This window comes from Staurois parvus, unplaced genomic scaffold, assembly GCF_062004578.1.
Source record: "Staurois parvus isolate SC_StPar_1 unplaced genomic scaffold, SC_StPar_1.0 ptg000402l, whole genome shotgun sequence".
NCBI lineage: Eukaryota > Metazoa > Chordata > Amphibia > Anura > Ranidae > Staurois > Staurois parvus.
In genome coordinates, this window is record NW_028318198.1 from 6,467,472 (window position 1) to 6,488,947 (window position 21,476).

General features: G+C 39.4%; 1 long non-coding RNA gene across 1 annotated transcript in view; it reads right to left on the reverse strand.

Annotated features, from left to right (window-relative positions):
- The window catches only part of LOC149455150 (uncharacterized), a 49,664-nt gene extending 39,693 nt beyond the window's left edge, over positions 1-9,971 (reverse strand). The window contains exon 1 of the long non-coding RNA XR_016314095.1: positions 9,863-9,971. This is a non-coding gene — a long non-coding RNA (uncharacterized LOC149455150). The remainder of the gene's footprint in view (positions 1-9,862) is intronic.
- Positions 9,972-21,476: the final 11,505 nt, after the last annotated feature.

Consider the following 21,476-nt stretch of genomic DNA (forward strand, 5'->3'; position numbering starts at 1 on the left):
TATGTCCCGGCGATCGGCGGCAAACAGTGACAGAGAGCACAGCTGCAGTAGCTGTGCTGTCTGTCACTTCCTTCTCAGCTCGAGGATGAGCTGATCGAGAAAGAACAGTTTCTCTTTCTTGATCAGCCTTGTCCCGCCCAGTACACACCCCCGCCCCCTAGTAAAACACTCCCCTCACTCCTATAACTCTTCCCTGAAAAATAAAGTTAACCCCTTCCTCCCCATTGCCATTAGTACAGTGTCAGTTTTTTTTTTTTGCACTGATCACTGTATTAGTGTTTTTGGGGATGTCAGTGACCCCAAGTCATTACCCCTCAATGTCAAAATGTCCGCCGCAGTCTCGCTGGTCGCTGCCATAAGTCCCTGATCGCTGCCATAATTCGCTGATCGCCGCCATTATTAGTATATAAAAAAAAAATCCCAGTATCTTTCCCGCCATTTGTAAACACTATAACTTTCACGTAAACCAATTAATTTACACGTATTGGGATTTTTTTAGCAAAGACATGTCGCAGAATACATTTTGGCTGAAATTTATGACTAAATTTGATTTTTACATTTTTTTTTGCTGGACATGTTTTATAGCAAAAAGTCCAAAATATTTTTTTTTCTCAAAATTGTCAGCCTTTTTTCTTTATAGCGCAAAAAATAAAAAAAGCACAGGTGATCAAATACCATCGAAAGAAAGATCAATTCGTGGGAAAAAAAGGACGTAAATTTAATTTGGGTGCAGTGTTGAATGACCACGCATTTGTCAGTTAAAATAACGCAGCGCCATAACACACACCACTTCTGTAACCGATTCCTGACCGCCCTATAGCAGAAATACTGCTACAGGGCGGCATGGGCGCACAAAATCACATATATATATACATGATTTGCACTCCCGTGGTTTTCAGATAGCGTCAGATTGCCCGTCAGTACACCAGTCATCACATTTAACCCCTTGATTGCCAGGAGCATGCTCATGCACAATAAACCTCCATTGCTAGTATAGCGTCTGAACGGATCAATATCTTTGATCAGATCAGCACTATACCAGCGTTCACATTAGTATAACGTCCCCAAAAACGCAGCGTTAGCGGGATCAGCACCGACACCTGCCAACACCTGCATTTAGCTCATACTCTTACCCCCCCCCCCCCTTCTCCCCCAGCAAGTGCAGTGTCAGTAGGTCACTGTCACTTGATACATTGCACACAAAACCGCAGTGTTTGCAGAATCAGGCCTGATCTCTGTTAGCACTTGTCGGTAAATTTTGAGGACTCTCATATGCAGCAGAGTGCCAGTACTAGTGCCGCACTACCTTCTGGTGAACTGGCGAGTACTAGTAGCCTGGTACATCCTGGTCTTTCACATACCTCTTAGATTGTAAGCTCCCAAGATCAGGAAATCCTGTATAATAATAATACCAGCACTGCAATATGACTTGGTGACGTGGCCAGTCCCATAAGTCCAGTACAAGCTGGTGCGGTGTCAAGCACAAGTATTGTCCCACAGCCACCAAGAATTCGCACACAGGCCCATAGAGCTCCTAGTATCCTTCCGGATGTGCTTGCAAATCCCGATTGACAGCCCACCAATTCTGCAGCACTCGTACTTCCCCCATTCACTGCCCAACCCGGAATTCAGGTGGAAATAACAAATTTAACTACTCCCCTTGATTTTTGGAGCTGTTTTTCACGGAATATCTGTATGCATTGATTGTGAATCAAAGCAATTTATATGCACAACAATTTATCGCCGCCAATCCAAATTCAAACCTTGCCAGACCAGTCTCATGGAAACTCATTACGGTTTCCGAATTTAAATTTTTTTGGGGCCTAACCCTCAATATGGGCATTACTAAAATAAGTGAATTGCGGTTGTATTGGTCCGCAGACTCGATTCATCATATGCCCATGTTCTCTGCTGCGATGGCCAGGCATAGATATGAGAGTATAATGTGTTTTATGCATTTCAAAGACAATACATTCTGTCATCCTCGGAGTGACCCTTAATTTGATTGGCTGCACAAAATTCAGCCCCTCGCAAATCACCTTAACCAAAAATTTGCAGATGTCTATACTCCCCAGCAAATCTGCGTTGATGAGTCCCTGATTAATTTTTCTGGCCGCCTTGCATTCAAACAATTTCTCCCCATCAAGCGTGCCAGATATGGGGTCAAGATATAGAAGACCTGTGAGAGGATAACAGGCTATACTTATAAGTTTTGGATTTACAAGGAAAAGATAGTCACGTGGAGCCCCCCGGGAGCCTAGACCACATGGGGAGCAGTGGCAAGATAGTTTGGGACTTGGTGTTATCCTTTTTCCATATGGGGTACCACTTATACGTGGACAATTTTTATTCAAGCGTGCCACTATTTAGACATTTGTACAATCTTGGAACTGGAGCATGTGGAGCATGTGGCAAAGTGTGACCTAATGTGTGCCCACCATTGAAGTGGGTGGATGCAGGGAGGAATATTCTAATGGTTACACCCAACAAGGACCAGCTACATACTGGTACATCACTGGACTTTGAATGGTTATACCAGGATGATGCCTACAGCTGCAGGCATCATCCTGGTATCGTGTTTTCAGCCGGCGATTGGCTTTCATGTAAAAGCAATTACATGTCTTTTTTGCAGGGAGCAGTTTATTTGTAATCTTTTGTTTTGCCACAAAGTTGCTTTAGCTACTTTTTAGTGAATACATAACTTAGAGCATAGCTCCACCCAAAAGGGGAAGTTCCGCTTTAAGGATTGGCACCTTTGGGGAGCCAGGGAGGAGGAGGGGGAGCAGGTACCCAAATTTGACAGGTACCCGTTCCAACTTACGGTGCAGGAGTTGACCTCCCCCCTCCCTCCCTGTAGTCTTCTGGGACATGTGACAGGTCCCAGAAGACTACGGGACCATTCACAAAGCACAGCACTACTCGTGCACCCGGCTATGAAGCCGCAAGCTGTCACAGCTGGGGGCCCACACTGAAGATACCAGCACCAGGGAGAGAAGACCGTGGTGAGGACACCTCTGGACCAAGGGGCAGGTAAGTGCTTGTATTTTAAAAGTCAGCAGCTACAGTTTTTGTAGCTGCTGACTTTTATTTTTTTTTTAATTCAGCTGGAACTCCTCTTTAATTACATTTTTAATAGCTGCAGTGAGTTCATATTTAAATAATTTTTTTTAAATTACAGTTCTTAACAGGAAGATTTGGCATGCATTGTTTTCTAGAAATAAATTATTTTTATCTTTACACATAATTCTATTCGCTGTATAAAAACACAGGAATGTTATGTCTGTATTTCATGCACATCACATACTCTGTGTAGATGAAATTTGCAACTCAAACTGTCCTAAAATGAAAGAACTGTATTTCTAAGCCAGAACACACAGTCCCACAGCCTGTTTAGCAGAGCTGCTCAACACAATCCTTTTCTTAGCATTGCCTGGGGCTCTGAAGATCTGATTCCTCAAACAAAGTCCTTCAGAAATAGAAAAAAAACCCTCCTGATAAATACTTTGGAAGACATAATTATTAGTGTTAACCCTTACATTTATTAGTTAAGCAGACTTGTAAACAACACCATGCATTTACTTTGCTCTGTCTTTATACCTGTTATTCAAGTGTTTCTGTTGCACCTCTGTGCATGTGCATATAGATACATTTAAATTAAATACATATTTACATTTATTATAGCTACAGTTGCTCCAAAGCATAGAGATTGGATTTTTAGATAAGCTGGTCCAGTTGGTATTCGCTAAGAATTTGAGTCAGAAAATGAGTTTAATGAATCCTCTACTGTACCAAGTATCTTTTCAAATTGAATATTGTGTATACATGAAATACTTACATGGAGTTCGGCTGTCAACCCATATAGTACCAGTGTATATTATACTTTACATGCATTTAAATGTTACTTCTTAAAACAGAATCTGCCAAACTTTGTAAGAAATAAGCAACTGTTAACCCTTTTGGGTTCCTTTAACACGTATTAGTGTGAGCAGATTGTAGTTAATACGTTCAACAGGGACTAAAAAAAAATAACCTTAAAGGTTAAGGCATGAAAATGTATGTCTTCCAGTTAAAGTATATACAATATATTGCCAAAACTATTGGGCCATCTCTAAAAATAATTGGATTCAGGTGTTCCAATCACCTCCATGGCCACAGGTGTATAAAATCAAACCCCTAGGCATGCAGACTGCTTCTACAAATATTTGAAAAAATAGGTCGCTCTCAGGAGCTCAGTGAATTCAAACGTGGTACTGTGATAGGTTGCCACCTGTGCAATAAGTCCATCTGTGAAATTTCCTTGCTGCTAAATATTCCATGGTCAACTATTAGTGGTTTTATAACAAAGTAGAAGCAACTGGGAACAACAGAAACGCAGCCACAAAGTGGTAGGTCACGTAAAATTACAGAGTGAGGTCAGCGCATGCTGAAGCACACAGTGCACAGAAGTCACCAACTGTTTGCAGAGTCAGTAGCTAAAGACCTCCAAACTTCATGTGGCCTTCAGATTAGCACAACAACACTGCATAGAGAGCTTCATGAAATGGGTTTCCATGGCCGAGCAGCTGCATCTAAGCCTTTCATCACCAAATGTATTGGAAAGCATTGGATGCAGTAGCGTAAAGCACGCTGCAACTGGACTCTAGAGCAGTGGAGACGTGTTCTCAAGAGTGATGAATCATGCTTCTCTTTCTGGCAATCTGATGGACGTGTCTCATCCAACATCAGTGCCTGGCCTCACAAGTGTGCTTCTGGAAGAATGATCAAACATTCCCATAGACACACTCCTACACCTTTTGGACAGCCTTCCCAGAAGAGTTGAAGCTGTTATAGCTGCAAAGGGTGGGCAAACTGAGTATTGAACCCTACGGACTAAGACTGGAATGCCATTACAGTTCATGTGCATGTAAAGGCAGGCATCCCAATACTTTTGGCAATATAATGTATTGCCAAATGTTTGTTTTTTTAATAGAGTATGAAAGAGTTAAAACCCCTGCTAGGTTATTTTTGTTGTCTGTGTACCATTGGGGAAATTCCTCCTCTTTTCCTTTCCCAGAGACCCATCAGAAGAAAACGTTCAAATTGGAGGGTATCCCCCTCTCCCCAGAACAGATTTCACCATTTCCCCATTGAAAGGGATTTCCCCTCTTTCTTCATATTCTGGGAACAACAATTTTGCATTTCCCATAAATGTTTTTGTTGGTGACAATGGTCACTAGTATATACTAGTATATATAGAAGGATGAATCTCACAAGAGGGACTAAGGCAGTAATATAAACTTAACAGGGGGTGTAATGCTTTCCCACTCTATCTAAAACTATAAAAAACGTTTTGCTTAGATATACATTTTGTCTCCCTTGTATGCTAACTTTGTAAAAAATATTAAGGCAGGATATTACCATGCACCTAACCAGCAGGAAGGCACTCTGTGTGCCAGATAGTAATGAACAAAATGGCCTTGTGAAATCCATAAAGGCCAAACATAATGTTGGAACCCTTTTGAGGTCTATGGGAGCCAAAACGTAGTATTTTTCTGGCCTTTTTTCAGGTCCAATTTTCAAGCTTTTGGTAAAAAAGGGCATAGGTAGCTGGACACTGCCATAGGGTGCATGTAAAAATGTAACACAATTTTTAAACTCTGTCCTGCAGGGAGAAGATTTTTCATGAGCAACATTAAAGATACACAATTCGATTAAATAACCTCCTTGGGGATAGAATAAACCTGTATGTAAAGTGCCACATTTGTAGGCGGTACTCTAGCACATGTAACATTAAAAAAACTATTGTCCCTAAATGACAGTTCCTTTCCTGCCATATTCGGTTTGTAAAAAACTGACAGGGGGGTCCTGGGTGACATCATTGACCCTATTTGATCAGCCAGCATTTCCTGCTGGTTCATTGATATTCAACAGCCAGTTGGGGAGCTGAGCTGTCATTTGCAGTAGTGCAATGGGATAGAACCATTTTGGAAAGGGTCATCATGTACGTGGGTCATGAGTGACACTGGATACACATTGCTGGATGGTGTGACTCATGTTGGATTTGCATCAGGGAACAATTTTTTTAAATTCTTTGTTTTTTAATAAAGGACTTTTCACAGTAGGGGGAAATTTACTAAAGCTGGTTCACTCAGAATCTTGTGCACCTGGTAGCCAATCAGCTTCTAACCCCAGCTTGTTCAATTAAGCTTTAGCAATAAAAACTGGAAGCTGATTGGTTTCCATGCAGAGATTATGAGTGAACCAGCTTTAGTGAGTAAACCCCAGTCTCTCCTTATTTACCTTGTCCTTTTTATTGTAAAAGAGTACCAAGGAGGTATGATATACCCCTAAGAATTCACAATGTAAGCATGCAGCCAGGGTGACAAGGAAAGGAGGGGGAAGCAAATGTGTTGCCGCCCCCCCCCCCCCCCAAAGAAAAAAAAATTATCCTAGATAAGAGTCTAGTATGCATTCCTAAGAAGAACCCCAACAAAATAGAGAAAAAAGGCCATGGGGTCCACAAAGTTCATACTAGACCATCATCTAAAACAATACATCTGTTACAGTGCTATCCTCTTATTTAAGCGCATCAATCACTAAATATAAATAAATAAAGGTAAATAACTATATAAATGAAAAAACACCTCTAATTAATCATTCATCTAAAATAAAGTGATGTGTACGCAACCAGATATCCTTAGTGGATCCACCACATTCGCTTTACATCTACAACAAAAAGACCAGTCCTTCTGAATAAGATTTAATTTACTGTAACACACAGTCCATATAACAATATAGTAATAACAATAAAGTGCTCCATGCTAAAAAATGTGACTTCTTCAGATCTGCTGCCTCCTCTTTACACTTTTTTCTCAAACGAAAGTTGTGCCCCCCCCCAAAGTGTCACCCCACTCAACAGAGGGTGTTGCGTCTGAGCTATGTAGCTACAAGAGTCTCAACAGCTTGTATGAACTTCGCATCACCATGGGTAATCAAAATTGGTCCTCCTAGAACTCTCCTGTGGCTCTGCTTTCATATGATTGACGTCCTCCTCTAATCCACCATACCACCATCAAAGATTTGCATGCTCAGTATGCATTTTGGACAAAGGAAGGGAATCCCAACATAATGAAATACTATTTATTTAAAAAAATATAAACATTAAAATTGCACTGACTTGGTATACTGTAAAAGGCGCAAGCTCTGTATCAAAATCTGGACGCAGAAACAACACCACAGTGTGTGTTCCAAGGGCCGTATGTGACGTATTTTGTCCTGCCCCAGGGCCTCTTCAGGAACTGCAATGTCCAGTCTCGATTGTTCAATATATCCACCTAAGTGCCTCCTACTCCACTCAAACTTTCAGCTTTTTCAACCAAAATATTCAATCTATGCCTCTCGTTAAAAATAAAAAGCAAAAAAGTATGCGTAATTTCCAGTTTTTTAATAATAATAGTCCATCATGGATTTAATAACATATACTCAGATATGGCAATCTTACTGAACACAATATACAGGGATATGGGTAATAGTAGAGACATAGTACATCCACATCCACACAGATTTAACTGGATGGAAATATGGCTTTATTCAACCTTAACAACTATGTAACTATGTAACTATATATATGAATAACTTTTATATTTATCCCCATGCGCATAAAAGTTTTTAACATCATTTATAACTAATATGTATTATCTGAATTATTAGTATTTTATTTATAGTATTGGCTGCTAGGAGGGAACTGTAGTTAGGCTAGTCAGACAACAACTTAGTGCCATTATAGATTTCAATATCAATTTTTATTAAATTATTAACAGTCTTTTTTTGCTTTTTATTTTTAATGAGGGACATAGGTTGAATATGTTATTTTCAAATATGCCCATCGGTGTGCTATAATAGAGAGTTGAAAGTTAAGGTGGAGTAAGAGGCACTTAGGAGGATATATTGAACAACCGAGACCAGACATCGCAGTTCCTGAAGAGGCCCTGGGGGCCAGGCAAAACACATAGAATTCACTTTCTGGTTCTGGTGATGTCACATCCAGCCTGTGGAACACACACCATGGTAGCGCTTCTGGGTCCAGATTTTGACACAGAGCTTGTACCTTATATACTAAGTGAGTGCAATTTTAATATCCGTATTTTAAAATAAAAAGGGTTTTGATTCCCTTCCTTTTTCCATAATGCATCCTGATCATGGAAATCCTTGATGACAGAACGGTGGATTGGAGGATGACATCAAGCATAAGGAAGCAGAGCCTTGGGAGAGCTCTAAGAGGACCCGTTCTGATTACCCATGTTGATGTCAAGTTCATATAAGCTATTGAGACTCTTGTAGCTATATAGCTTAGAGTCAACTTTCATGTGTGAAAAAGGTGCAAAGAGGAGGTGCCAGATCCACACAAGTCACATTTTTTTTAGCACAGAGCACTTTATTGTTATTGATATATTATTCTATGGACTGTGTATTATAGTGAATTACATATTATTTACAAGGACTGGACTTTTTACATATATTAAGAGTTTTTGGTGTAGGTGTAAAGCGGAATCAGTGGATCTGCTGAGGATATCTGGTTGAGCACAAAACACTTTATGTTTAATGAATAATTCATTTTTGATGTTTGTTGATTTATGTATCTATTCACCTTTATTTATTTATATTTAGATATTGATGCACATACAGTAAGAGGACAGCGCTGTAAGAGATAAATTTTTTTACTTAGGAAAAGGATGTTTTGCCTTTAATAACAGTGGCAGTCCAGTGGAGGTATTACGCATAGTGCATGTTTTCTTACACTATTTAAACCATCATCTATGCATTCTGCCTGTCTAGATAGAAAAATGGGGAGGAAAGAGTGTGCCCTTCTCCATCGCCCTGAACCAAAGCCACATGTCATACAGAAGAAAAGACAAACAAAAGATGTGGGGTCCTGCCTAAAAAATCACATTAGATCCTTATCCTAGATACAGGCCTTGTATGCTTTTCTAAGAGACACTCAGGGCAGAAAATAGTCCCCATGTATCTGCTTCAACTCGACAAGAAAAAGTAAGGGGCACATAGTACCACTTTTTATTTATTTATAAAAACGTAAATACATATACTCTGAAAATGCCCAATTTGAAAAAAATATAATGTCAATCACATCACCCAGCAATGTAGGTCAGTCATAATGAATGACACCCTGGCACCCCACCACTAAGTGAATGACTTCCGGCTACAATAGCCACAGATTCAGGTGGGTAAATTGTCAAAAATTAGCAATTTAGTTCACCTGATCATTGAACTAGGAACAACGTGGGTTTGGGTTGAACTCATGGTCATTCCACACTTGGAAAAAGCTCATCCCTAGTGCCAGAGATTTGAAGTGGTCTAGAACCTGTTGATATACTGAAAAATCAAACTTTTAAAAAATTGTTAACTTTCTCTGATGACTGAGTATTTCAGAAGAGGTGTTGTCAACTGATAGAAGCTCAAAGAAAAGGGATCCCAAAGAAACATTACTTTTTCTACTTTAAATATAATTTCCACTTTAAATGAAAATGTTAAACTCTTTTTCTTTCTATGTAACAATACAGAGAATCCAGCTTTCTGCATGCTCTATATAGCCAAAAGATTGTTTACTGTTTTTTGTATTGCTTAGATGAATGCAATTCAACAATATTTTTGTTTTTGCAATATCAAATTTTACCAGCAGGTGGTGATGCAGATGAAATCTAAAATTTCAGCACCTGGCAAAAGTGGAGAGCTCCAGAAATGGAGGGGAGCAGAAGTAGCAGATTACAATTCAAAGCAAAAACAACTATAAAAATATCATGAGCAATGACAGCTTTGCTAATAACAGTTTTGAATGTAAGCAGAAGAGTTAAACAAACTAAGGTACCTTATCCAGCTTCCAGATGAGAATCTGAACAGTGTAAAATAAACGGTCTAGGAAGCTTCCCATGCGTGTCAGAAAACGTGCCAGAACAATCCTCTACTGCCCACCTCCCCTCAGCCTGGCATAAAGTAAACAGCAACACACAGCACTTCTTTTCACAGTGAAACAAAAGGACTTCACACTGAGCCCCAGAGCAAAAGAGAACATGGCTTATAAAGCAAAAATTCATTTCCCAACATCATCTGTACACAGGATTCCAAGGGTACTGTGTCTGACACACCACACACAATACACACAGCAGGTGTGACATTTCTCTGCCTGACTCACTGGGGATAGATATTTTGTTACAGTAAACCATCCAATATATCTGTTTAACACCATTTCTTAACAGAATGCTTTTTTTACTTTTTTTTTAACTAAATCAGAACTGACCATAAAAGTTCAAGAATATATATATACAAAATCACTTTTAAACTCATGTATATTGGCAGAATGCATACAGTAGTAGGGAAGTAAGCCAAGACAATTACCCTTTGTACATGTATGGTACAAGGCAGGTACTTTTATCTGTGCAAGTAAACGTAAGAGCAGTTACCATATGAGGTCTGTCATGCAGTGTGTCCGTTACTTTGGTCAGTGGCAGATGCATACAGGCTTTACTCAATTGCAAGTCACACTTCTAGGGACTTGAAATACGGGAAATTATGTAATTGGACTAATACCAAATAGTTTCAAATTAGTATGCAAATCCTTGCTATTAGCAAATAAAAAATCCAATCTGCCATTTGTTCAAATATGTACACTTTTCACAGACATTCATTATAGAAGGCGCATTCACATCAAACTGGGAGTTTTAGCCTGGGTTCAGCCTGGGTTCAGTGTTTTCTGTATAAATTTTGCACCGCATTAGAATTGCACCTCGTTCATGCGAACCACTGCGAGTGTGTATGTTAAGTTAACAACACCCCGAAATCGGTCCACAAAACATGGGGCGATGTGCAGAATTGCACTGCATGGGTGTGAATAACCACGCGATACGATTATAGTGCGGACCAAAAAAAGTGTCCTGCACCTTTTTGATGCCGATGCGGTGTGATTGGAGCAATACATTTTGTATGGCTCCAATTGCACAGCACATGATTCGCATGTGATTTGAACAGGAATATGGTGCGGTTCATGTTGCAAATCACATGTGATATACTGCACTGCATATATGAGAACCCAGCATTAATTTTATAGGTATAAAAATGGATGCTAGCATGGTGATACTACATGCAGTAGCGAGTGTAGGTGGCGCACATGTCACAGGCCAGTCCAGAGACCAGTAATCAAGATGGCAGACAACAGTGTTAGTGCGTGCATGGAACAGCATGTGGTTATGAAATGTCTTGTGAACGAAGGTGTAAAACTCGCAGTTATCTACAGAAAACTTCAGGCACAGTACGATGATGAGATGCTCAGCCACAGTAAGACATTTGAATTGTGTAAATGTTTCAAAGATGGCCGCACGTCCGTCAGTGATGATCCCAGCAGTGGTGGTTCCTATCCCACAGCAGTCATTCCTGTGAACATTCAGTGCATGGAATACCTGATCCTGGATAATCGCTGCATAACTTGTTGTGAATTGCACAACAGACGAATCTTTGTGTGGAAACAGTGAATACAATCATGATGAAGTGAAGCAGGCTGTCCTAGGATGGTTCAGGTGTACTGACAAATCTTTCTATACTAAAGCTTTCCAGGTATTAGTTAAATGCTGGGATAAATATATAAATGTAGCAGGGGAGTATGTTGAAAAATAAATGCAGGTTCTACTCTTTGAAATTCCTTCTTTTTTTAATATAAACTTAAAAGTCCCAGTTTGCCTTGAATTCCCCTCGTAATATCAGACAATGCTTTCAGTGTTGAATCCAAGCTTTTGTGTAATAGTACTCCAAAAATCCAAAAGATATACTGTATATGAACAAAACTTCCTCAAATTAGAGCCTCGCTCACCAAAAATAAGGACCAATTTGTACAAAGAAGGTGAAACAGAGAGGAAAAACAAACCGAACATGAAACCATGTGCATTGCACTCAGCTTTGTGCTATCCTCCACCCAAAGAATTGGCATCACACAAAGGTGTTCAATAAAAAAAAAAATAGGGTTGATACTCCTGTGGATGCCTGTAACATGAAACATGAGAACATGAACAAGGGATTCCTTTTCCTAGGTGCATTATTTTACATTTAAAAAGAAGGAAATGCAGTTTCCACTGCTTGAAGGAATCTTACAATTGATTCAAGCAGTGCAGACTGCATTTACTTCTTTTTAAATGTAAAATAATGCACCTAGGAAAAGGAATCCCTTGATAGAGTACAATATTTGGGGTACAGTGTTGGCCAGCACTACAGGTAAAAAGGTAAAAGATTTGGGGTAGTTATTTCAGATGATTGCAAAATGAGCAAACAGTGTGGCCCAGCAGTGGGAAAAGCAAATATAATTCTAAGATTAATCACTAAAGAGCTCAACAGCAGGAGCCTTGGTTTCCCTACATAGATTTTTTGTTAGACCTCATTTAGAATACTGTCTCCAGACCTCACAAAATATTAATAAGATAGAATGAGTCCAGAGACTGAAAAATGGTGGAAAGTCTGAGAGATAAAACACATCAAGAAAGACTGCAGTAACTTATAACGTACAGTCTTGAGGGGAAAAGGGAAAGGGCAGACGTGACTGAGGCTCGGTTCACACTGATGTGATGTAATGCACAGGAATCACTACATTTCCTGCATATCTGCGATCTGTTGCAGATGTCAATTAAAGGTTAACAACACCCCAAAAGCAGGTCGCAAAAATCAGTGTTTTTTCCTGAATTGAATTGCATGGGTGTGAACATTCATGTGATCTGATTCCAGTGTGGCAAAAAAAAAGGTGCCTGCACTTTTTTTGTACAGATGTGGTGCAATTTGAGCCATACAAAATGATGGGCTTAAATCGCACTGCACAGAATAGCATGTGATTTGCATAGGAATATGGTGCGATTCCTGTGCGAATCACATAAGACATGACAGTCTGAACCAAGCTTGAAGCCTTTAAAGACATTAAGGGTGTGAACAGACCTCAGGAGAGCAGAATTTTCAATATTAAGCAAAGATCAGGAACACAGCCTTTCCTCTGCTCTGTTCTCTGCTTTTGCTCCTGCTTCTGCTCTCAAAGTTGTTGAAGAAAATGGTGCTGTTTTGTTTTCTGCAGACAATAATAAACATAGCCAGAGTTCTTCAGTGCTACATAATCAGACCTCCACGAACTTGCATTCACCTGCCTACCCGACTGCTGAACCACATAATCAGGACTGGGACTTAAAGCGGCGCGCCACCCAAAAGGGGAAGTTCCACTTTAAGAACTGCTCCCCCACTCCCCATTAAGGATTGGCACCTTTGGGGGGTGGGGGGGAGTGGATACCCGAATTTGACAGGTACCCACTCCCCAGGGGCGGACTGACCATTTGGAAACTCGGGCACTGCCCTAGGGCCCGGGGTCAGTAGGGGGCCCCATGAGATGCCCCTGGTACCTTTTTCATAGGCTTTTTTTTGAGTTTGGGCAAGGACACAGGGGCCCCATGATCCCCTATTGTCCAGGGGCCCCATGAGTTGTCAGTCCACCCCTGCCGCTCCCACTTCTGGTCCGATCGCCTAGCTGGCCGGAAGTGGAAAGTGTCCTCCCTCCCTCCCTGTAGTCTTTTGGGACACGTGACAGGTCCCAGAAGACTACAGGACCATTCATGAAGCTCAGTGCTACTCGCACATGCGCAGTGGGTACCCGGCTGTGAAGCTGCAACCTGTCACAGCCGGGTGCCCACACTGAAGATTACGGCCTCCTGGAATACAGGATGGCCAGTGGAAAGGGCTGCAGGGGACACACTGCGGGACCCTAGGGACAGGTAAGTGGCTGTTTTTTAAAAGTCAGCAGCTACAGTTTTTGTAGCTGCTTACTTTTATTTTTTGACAGGGTGAGTGAAACTCCACTTTAAGGGAACATAATAAAGTGTTACCCACTAAAGCAGGTATAGTGGAGCTTATCTCAGCGGTGGAGAATATGTTTAAACAAGAGGTGAAAGCTATTAAGAAGGATACAATGCAACTGGGACATAGAGTAGAGGTAGTTGAGACCAATTAGGAATGTCTGGTGCAGTCTTTGAATCCACTGTAGACTAAAGTTACAGCTCAAAAAGCTTTCATCACAAACCTAACTTACCAACCGGATGATTATGAAAACTGTTTTAGACAGCCAAATATAAGAATTTGGGGCCTCCCGGAAATGATTACCTTAACTTAACCCCCATGGTACAGGGCATCTTTATTCAAATATTATGCAAAGATGCACCAGCTTATATTGAGTTAGACAGAGTACACTGGTTTTCAGGACCTCCATCACAAGACCCAAATAAGCCATGTGACGTCATCTGTAGGTGTGCACAGCATCTTTTCCTCCCTATGTAAGATATACTTACCGAGTGCATGTTCTTATAGGCACTTAAAAATGTGAGTGTGAATTTTTTTTTACTATACTTTTGTGTGTCTTAATAAAATCAAATGGTTTTATGTTATGAGACCCTCCCTGGTATTTTGTTTGCATGATGGTACACCATCTGAAAAGAACCCATAGGAACAAGCTATTGGAGACCTAGGGTATATGCCCAAGTGCTACAAACCTGACTAGTAACTTATGGTGAGTGTATGTCTGCATGGGAAGACTGAAGACACTTAAAGGTGGAGCACCTGTTTTGGGTACACCTTCGCAAGCACCTTTTCTTCTGGGATTTTTTACTTGGATCTATTTGCTGTTACTTGAGTATTTAGTTTTGCTATTTTTGTATTACTATAACATGTTTGTTATGGTCATGTTTTACATTTTCTTTATGTAGGTTTGGGGCAGAGAGGTTTATTTATGAAATTTAGCTTTTGATTATATAGCACTTGTTTTAATTCACAGCAGCTAAACTCACACAAATCATTCATTTACACATTTTATGCACTTTAATTTATTATTTCATGGGCACAGTCACTAGATTAATATGCCTTATGGTAGTAATTAAATGTTTGTCATATAATGTGCGAGGCTTAAACTCTGCAATTAAGCAAAACAAACTATAGCAAGAAGTGACCTTTCTTCACATGTAGTGATGCTGCAGGAGACTCATTTTACTGCAGCATCTCTTCCCAAATTTCCAACCCACACCTAACCACCTAACTCCATTGGTTTCATACACTTTTGAATAAATATTTACCACAGGTGTCAAACTGGTGGCCCTCCAGCTGTTGCTAAACTACAAGTCCCATGAGGCATTGCAAGATTGACAGTTACAAGCATGACTCCCAACAACAGAGGCATGATGGGACTTGTAGTTTTGCAACAGCTGGAGGGCCACCAGTTTGGCACCCCTGATCTAAACCTAAAGGAGTATCAATTACTACTCAGAAATCGTGTCCCATCTTATTTAAGGAGCAGCTGACTGACATAGATGGATGCTTTGTGTTTGTAAAGGGAATAATTGCAGGTCAGTTATGTACACTGGCAGCAATATATGAACCTAATTCATGTACAGTAGAATTCCTTTCTAATACATTGGTTAAATTGACAGACTTTACAGAAGGTCTCCTGATACTAGGAGGTGATTTTAACCTTTGTATGGATCCATCATTAGACACCTCTGAGGGGAAATCTGCTATCTCTATTAGAGCAATTAATCATTTACGAAATATGTTACAGTTACTTTACTTGGTAGATATTGCAGGTATTAAATCCCCAAACCAAGGATTACAGTTATTATGCTAAAAGACATAAAACATACTCTCGGTTAGATAGCATTTATTTAGACTATTATTACCTCCATAATGTAACTTTGACCTCAATTGAACAAATTACAGTCTCAGACCAAGCCCCAGTAATAGTAGTATTAAAAGTGGGAGCTTTTCCATGAAGGAAATGGTCCTAGAGACTTAATGATTGTTTACTCGATGAGGATATTGTAAATAAAGAAGTCACAGTGGCTCTAGAAGAATAGTTATCCAATAACCCTTGGGGTTCTGTCTTATCGCAGGCTATCTGGGAAGGACATAAGGCAGTAGTAAGAGGGGTATTCATTCCACATGGCACATGTATTAAAAAAGCAAAACAACAGAAACTGGATAATCGTATTGCCTAAATTCAAGTTTATGAAAAAAAGCATACATCTGGAATAAATACCTATGATGAACAGAAACTACTAGAAAGATTGGCAAAACTATCAGAATGTAGAATAAAAGCAAAATTCAGATATAAAGCTTATGAATTAGGAAATAAATGTGAAAAGATGCTTGCAAATACAATAAGAGGGCATTAAGAAAGTACCCATATTCATAAATTAAATATCAGGGGGACTATTATGCTTCTCTATACAATATTAAAATAAATGACTCAACTGTGTCACTTGAGCAACAACAGCAGTTAATAAGGAACTATTTGGTTGAGGACAACTTCCCGAAGTTATCCCCAGAAAAGCTTGGAAAAGCCATTCAGAGTCAAAGAACTCAGGGAGGTGATCTCTTCCTTTCTAAATGGAAAATGTCCAGGCCCAGACGGCCTTACTAATTCTTATTATAAAAGATTTAAGACAATCTTATTAGACCCCATGGTTGAGTATATTAACTTTATCACAGCCGACTCACCATTACCTAATGAAGCATTATTATCTGATATTACTGCTATTCCTAAACCAGGGAAAGACCACACATTGTGTCAAAGTTATAGACCAATTTCTCTACTTGACCGCAATACAAATTTTTTTTTTTAAATTCTAGCCAGGAAATTACAGCCTTTTGTTCCCTTTCTGGACCACCCTGATCAAATGGGGTTTATCCCGGGTAGGAAGGCAAGAGATAATTCATGCAGGACCAGGGGCAGACTGACCATTTGGAAACTCGGGCACTGCCTGAGGGCCCCGGGGTCAGTAGGGGGCCCCATGAGATGCCCCTGGTACCTTTTTCATAGGATTTTTTGAGTTTGGGAAAGGACACAGGGGCCCCATGATCCCCTATTGCCCGGGGGCCCCATGAGTTGTCAGTCCACCCCTGTGCAGGACTTTAATACCATCTACGGCGACACTGAGCTAACCTCCTTGCCCTCTTTAATTCTTTCTGCAGACATCAAAAAGGCTGTTGACATAGTGGACTGGACTTTTATGGAAGAACTATTGCGGCTCCTGGCACTAGATAGTCATGTGGGGAAATAGATAAGTTCACTGTATCGGAAACCAGAAGTTAGGATACAAGTAATTGTAACATTTTTGGACAGGTTTCCAATTGGAAATGGGATGAGACAAGGATGCCCCCTGTCACTTTTATTGTTTGCATTAGTGTTAGAACACTTATTTTGCAAGATTAGGCAAAATTCTGATACAAAAGAATTTTCGATAGGGCTTACTGAAAATAAACTTTTCAGCATATGCCGACGATATTCTCTTTTATGTTAAATACCCCATTATATCACTTCCTATATTAATGACAGATGACAGAATGGAATAAGTACAGAAAGTTATCTAATTTTAGAAAACATAAAAAAAAAATCTGAAATTATACAAATATCCGACAATATTTGCAGGCATCTTTTCCATTTGTATGGGTAAAACAGTCTATGCTCTACTTACGCATATCCATTTCAGCAGATCAGAAAAACATATACTTATAAAATTATGAGCATTTGTTGAAAGCCTTAGAAACAGACATGCTTAGGTGGCAATGGAGCACTCTTACGTGGTTAAGGAGGATGAATGTCCTGCCCCAAATTTTGTATCTTTACCATACAGTTCCCATCTTCTTCCAAATGCATTTTTTTTAGATGCATATGTAAGTTGTTTATAGACTTTATATGGTTATCAAGAAACCTTAGAATATCTTTTTCAATCTTGCGGAGGTTGAAAAGTAGGGGGAGGGGGTTTGGGACTACTGGATCCTCATTTGCATTATAAAGCTATGATACTCGTGAGGATTCTAAACTGAGATTATTATGAGAATGACAAGATCTGTGTCAAAACAGAAAATCACATGAATAGAAACAACCTTGCTCGTACCCCTTGGGTATCAAGAGCACATAGGGGTTTGTCAGATGGGGTGTCTCCACTATCTACAGCCACATTGAAAGTCTGGGACATAATAAACAGTGAAATTAGCGTCTATAGTCTTACTACGTTAGGAGGATTTCCCTGGTTTGCCCCAGGAGAGGATATATCTTTTTTTGGCACATGGGGCAAGTGCACAGACCTAAGCTATGGTGCACTAGCACTGGAAGGCAATTTACTAACCCTTTTTGATCTTTGGCAGCAGTTTGGGTCCTTCTGAATGGATTTTTGAAGACATCTCCAGCTCTCACAATTTTTGAAAACTCTTGATACACCACCCAGATCAACAAACTCTCTAACAACATGGGACAAGAAGTTCCACTTAGTAATACGTTAGAATTCTTCACTCTCGCTCACTCTACTTCTATAGTACAATAATTCAAGAACTTGGTTATAAATTATCTTCCACATGGTACAGAACCCCATTTGAATAACACAAGTGACCCAAGGGCTCCCCTCAAACTGTTGGAAAGGTTGAAACCAATGGCGAACACTTATGCATCTATGGTAGTACTGTCTAAAAATATAAAAATTCTGGGAATATATTTTAATATGGATAAATAGAATATCACCTTTTTCAGTTAGCAAAGATCCCCTCCAAATTTTATTCCATAATACACTGAAACCTAGAAAGTAAGTATGAACAATAACAATAAAATTATATGTTAGCAATGTGTCTGACTTTTCCATCATAATTGGTAGTTAGATTACACATAAGCTTCCTCTTGATTGCACTCTCTTCTGCAAATCCCATATGCTGAAGAGCCCAATACCTGTTAGCATTGGGCAACTGTGGTTTAACATTTTTTTTTTTTGGTGGGAACTGCTGAGTGCTGAAGGGCATGTAGGTTGATATCAACATAGTAAGGGGGCACTCCCTCATGCCACGCCACCAGTATACCAGCTGGCATGCCAAATATGCTGGATTGGTTATATATGAAAGGGGGAAAAGGACAGTTTTTTTCTTTTTACATAAGTAAAACAACATATATGTTCAATCTCACTAGTGCTAAACACAGTTTCAGCACTGTAATGAGCTCAGAACAGTACATTTAACATCCAAGTAAAAGTTGGTTTCACAGCTTACTGTAAACCTATCATTAACCAGCTGTTCACTGGCTGTCACACTTGAATGGTACAGATTCACCCTATTATATTTAGGGTGCATATGGGCATGACATTCAAGACAAATATAGATGTGAATAGCTATAAGAGATTTAATGGCATATTTATCAAGAAATCCTTTATAAATATACCTCCAAATCAAATTCTAGCCATTCCCCGTAAAAAGAGTAAGTGGTTAATGAAAAATTCTATGGTTCATCCTCCATTAAAGGAATGCAGATACTTCAGCTTTTCTCACTGCAATATTGACATTTCTCAAGTGGTTATAATGAAGACAGATTCTACCATCCAGAAATCAGTCTGAGAAACGATGTGTTAAAACAAACAACATTTCTTCAGAAAGGGGAAGGTATACATCTTTTAAAATGCTTAAACAATTTTTGCAATCTGTATAGTGAAATTAGAGGAGAATTTATATTTTAACAATTGTAGTCAAAATGTAAAAACATATTGACCAGGCCCCAATCAAATGAATTTTTTTTTGTGTTATTTTAACAGCTTCTATACTTAATATAGATCATCAAAGAGACATTTAAATGTAGTTTTCCAAATGCATAATTCTCTTTCTGAAAGGAGCTGCAGCAGTAAAATTTCATCCCATCTAACCACAAAGGGTCAGTGTAAATAATTAAGACTATATCATTACTGGAAGAGTCCCTACATTCATTCCTTCTCTCAAAATGCAAGAGTAGAGAGTTTGTTTCTCTGACTTCAATTTGGCATAGTGGGAGAACTAGTTATAATATTGTTGCTACAATATTGTTGTGATTGTGTGGACTTCCAAATAGTGTACTGTACCAAATTTTCTGTTTTATATGCTGTGTGCGGTTTCTAACTTAAATTCTTATTTTTGTAAATACAGGTAATCCTAAATAATATCTCTTATATATTTATTAAATTACAGTAGTTGTTTTCAAGGTCCCTTCAACGCTTGCAAACTGTTTGTCCAAACTTCATTCATCCCTTGACAGATGTAAAATGGACATTAATGCATCTCTATGGAAAAATAGATGTAAACGGATGATCATTTATTTACATTTGCATCCATCAACATCTGTTTTTTTAACTGATCAAAGCTCTATTTTTTTTCCTTTACAACAAAAGAAAAATGGATGCAAATGAACAAATGATCCATATTTCCATTTTGAAAAAATTGCTTTGGGAGTCAAGTGGTTAACCACATGCCGCCCAGCCACTGTAGAAATACGTTGGCAGGGTGGCACGGCTGCGCAAAACCACAATTTAAAACGTGTTTTCAAAATTGGTAGGGGGCGTGCGCGAGGTGCGCCACTGCCCTACCTGCCTTGCCGATCACGGCCATGGATGTCAGTTGCCGGATCACAGCCGATCGTTACCGGCTGTGTTCCGGCGATTAGCGGCAATCACTGACAGAGAGCAGGGCTGCAGTAGCTCTGCTCTCTGTCAGTTCCCTGACAGCTCCTGACAGGCTGATTGGGAGAGAAGAGTTTATCTCTGCCGATCAGCGGTGTTCCCTGCAGTACACACCCCCGCCCCCTAGTAAAACACTCACCTCACACAGTTAACCCTTTCACTGAATAATAAAGTTAACCCCTTCCTCCCCAGTACCATTAGTACAGTGTCAGTGTTTTTTTTTTTTTGCACTGATCACTGTATTGGTGTCACTGGGGATGTCAGTGAACCCAAGTCAGTTCCCCCTCAGTGTCAGAATGTCCCACAGTCCTGCCATAAGTCGCTGATCGCTGCCATAAGTCGCTGATCGCCGCCATAAGTTGCTGATCGCCGCCCATTATTATTATAAAAAAAAAATAAAATCCCAGTATATTTCCCGCCATTTGTAAACGCTATAACTTTCACGTAAACCAATTAATTTACATGTATTGTTTTTTTTTTTTTAGCAAAGACATGTCGCAGAATGCATTTTGGCAGAAATTTATGACTAAATTTGATTTTTAAATTTTTTTTTACTGGACATGTTTTATAGCAAAAAGTCCAAAATATTGTTTTTTTCCTCAAAATTGTCAGCCTTTCTTTTTAAAGCTCAAAAAATAAAAGGATGCACAGGCGATAAAATACCATCGAAAGAAAGCTCAATTTGTGGGAAAAAAAGGATGTAAATTTCATTTATGTACCGTATTGCATGACCGCGCAATTGTCCGTTAAACTAGCGCAGCGCTGTATAGCAAAAAAATGCTGTAAATTGCAGTATCTATACCATAGTTTGTAGACATAACTTTCACACAAAGCAATCAATATACACTTATTGGGATTTTTTTTACCAAAAACATGTAGCAAAATACATTTTGGCCTAAATTTTAACTAACTTTGAGTTTACTATATATTTTTTATAGCTGAAAGTAAAAAATATCATTTTTC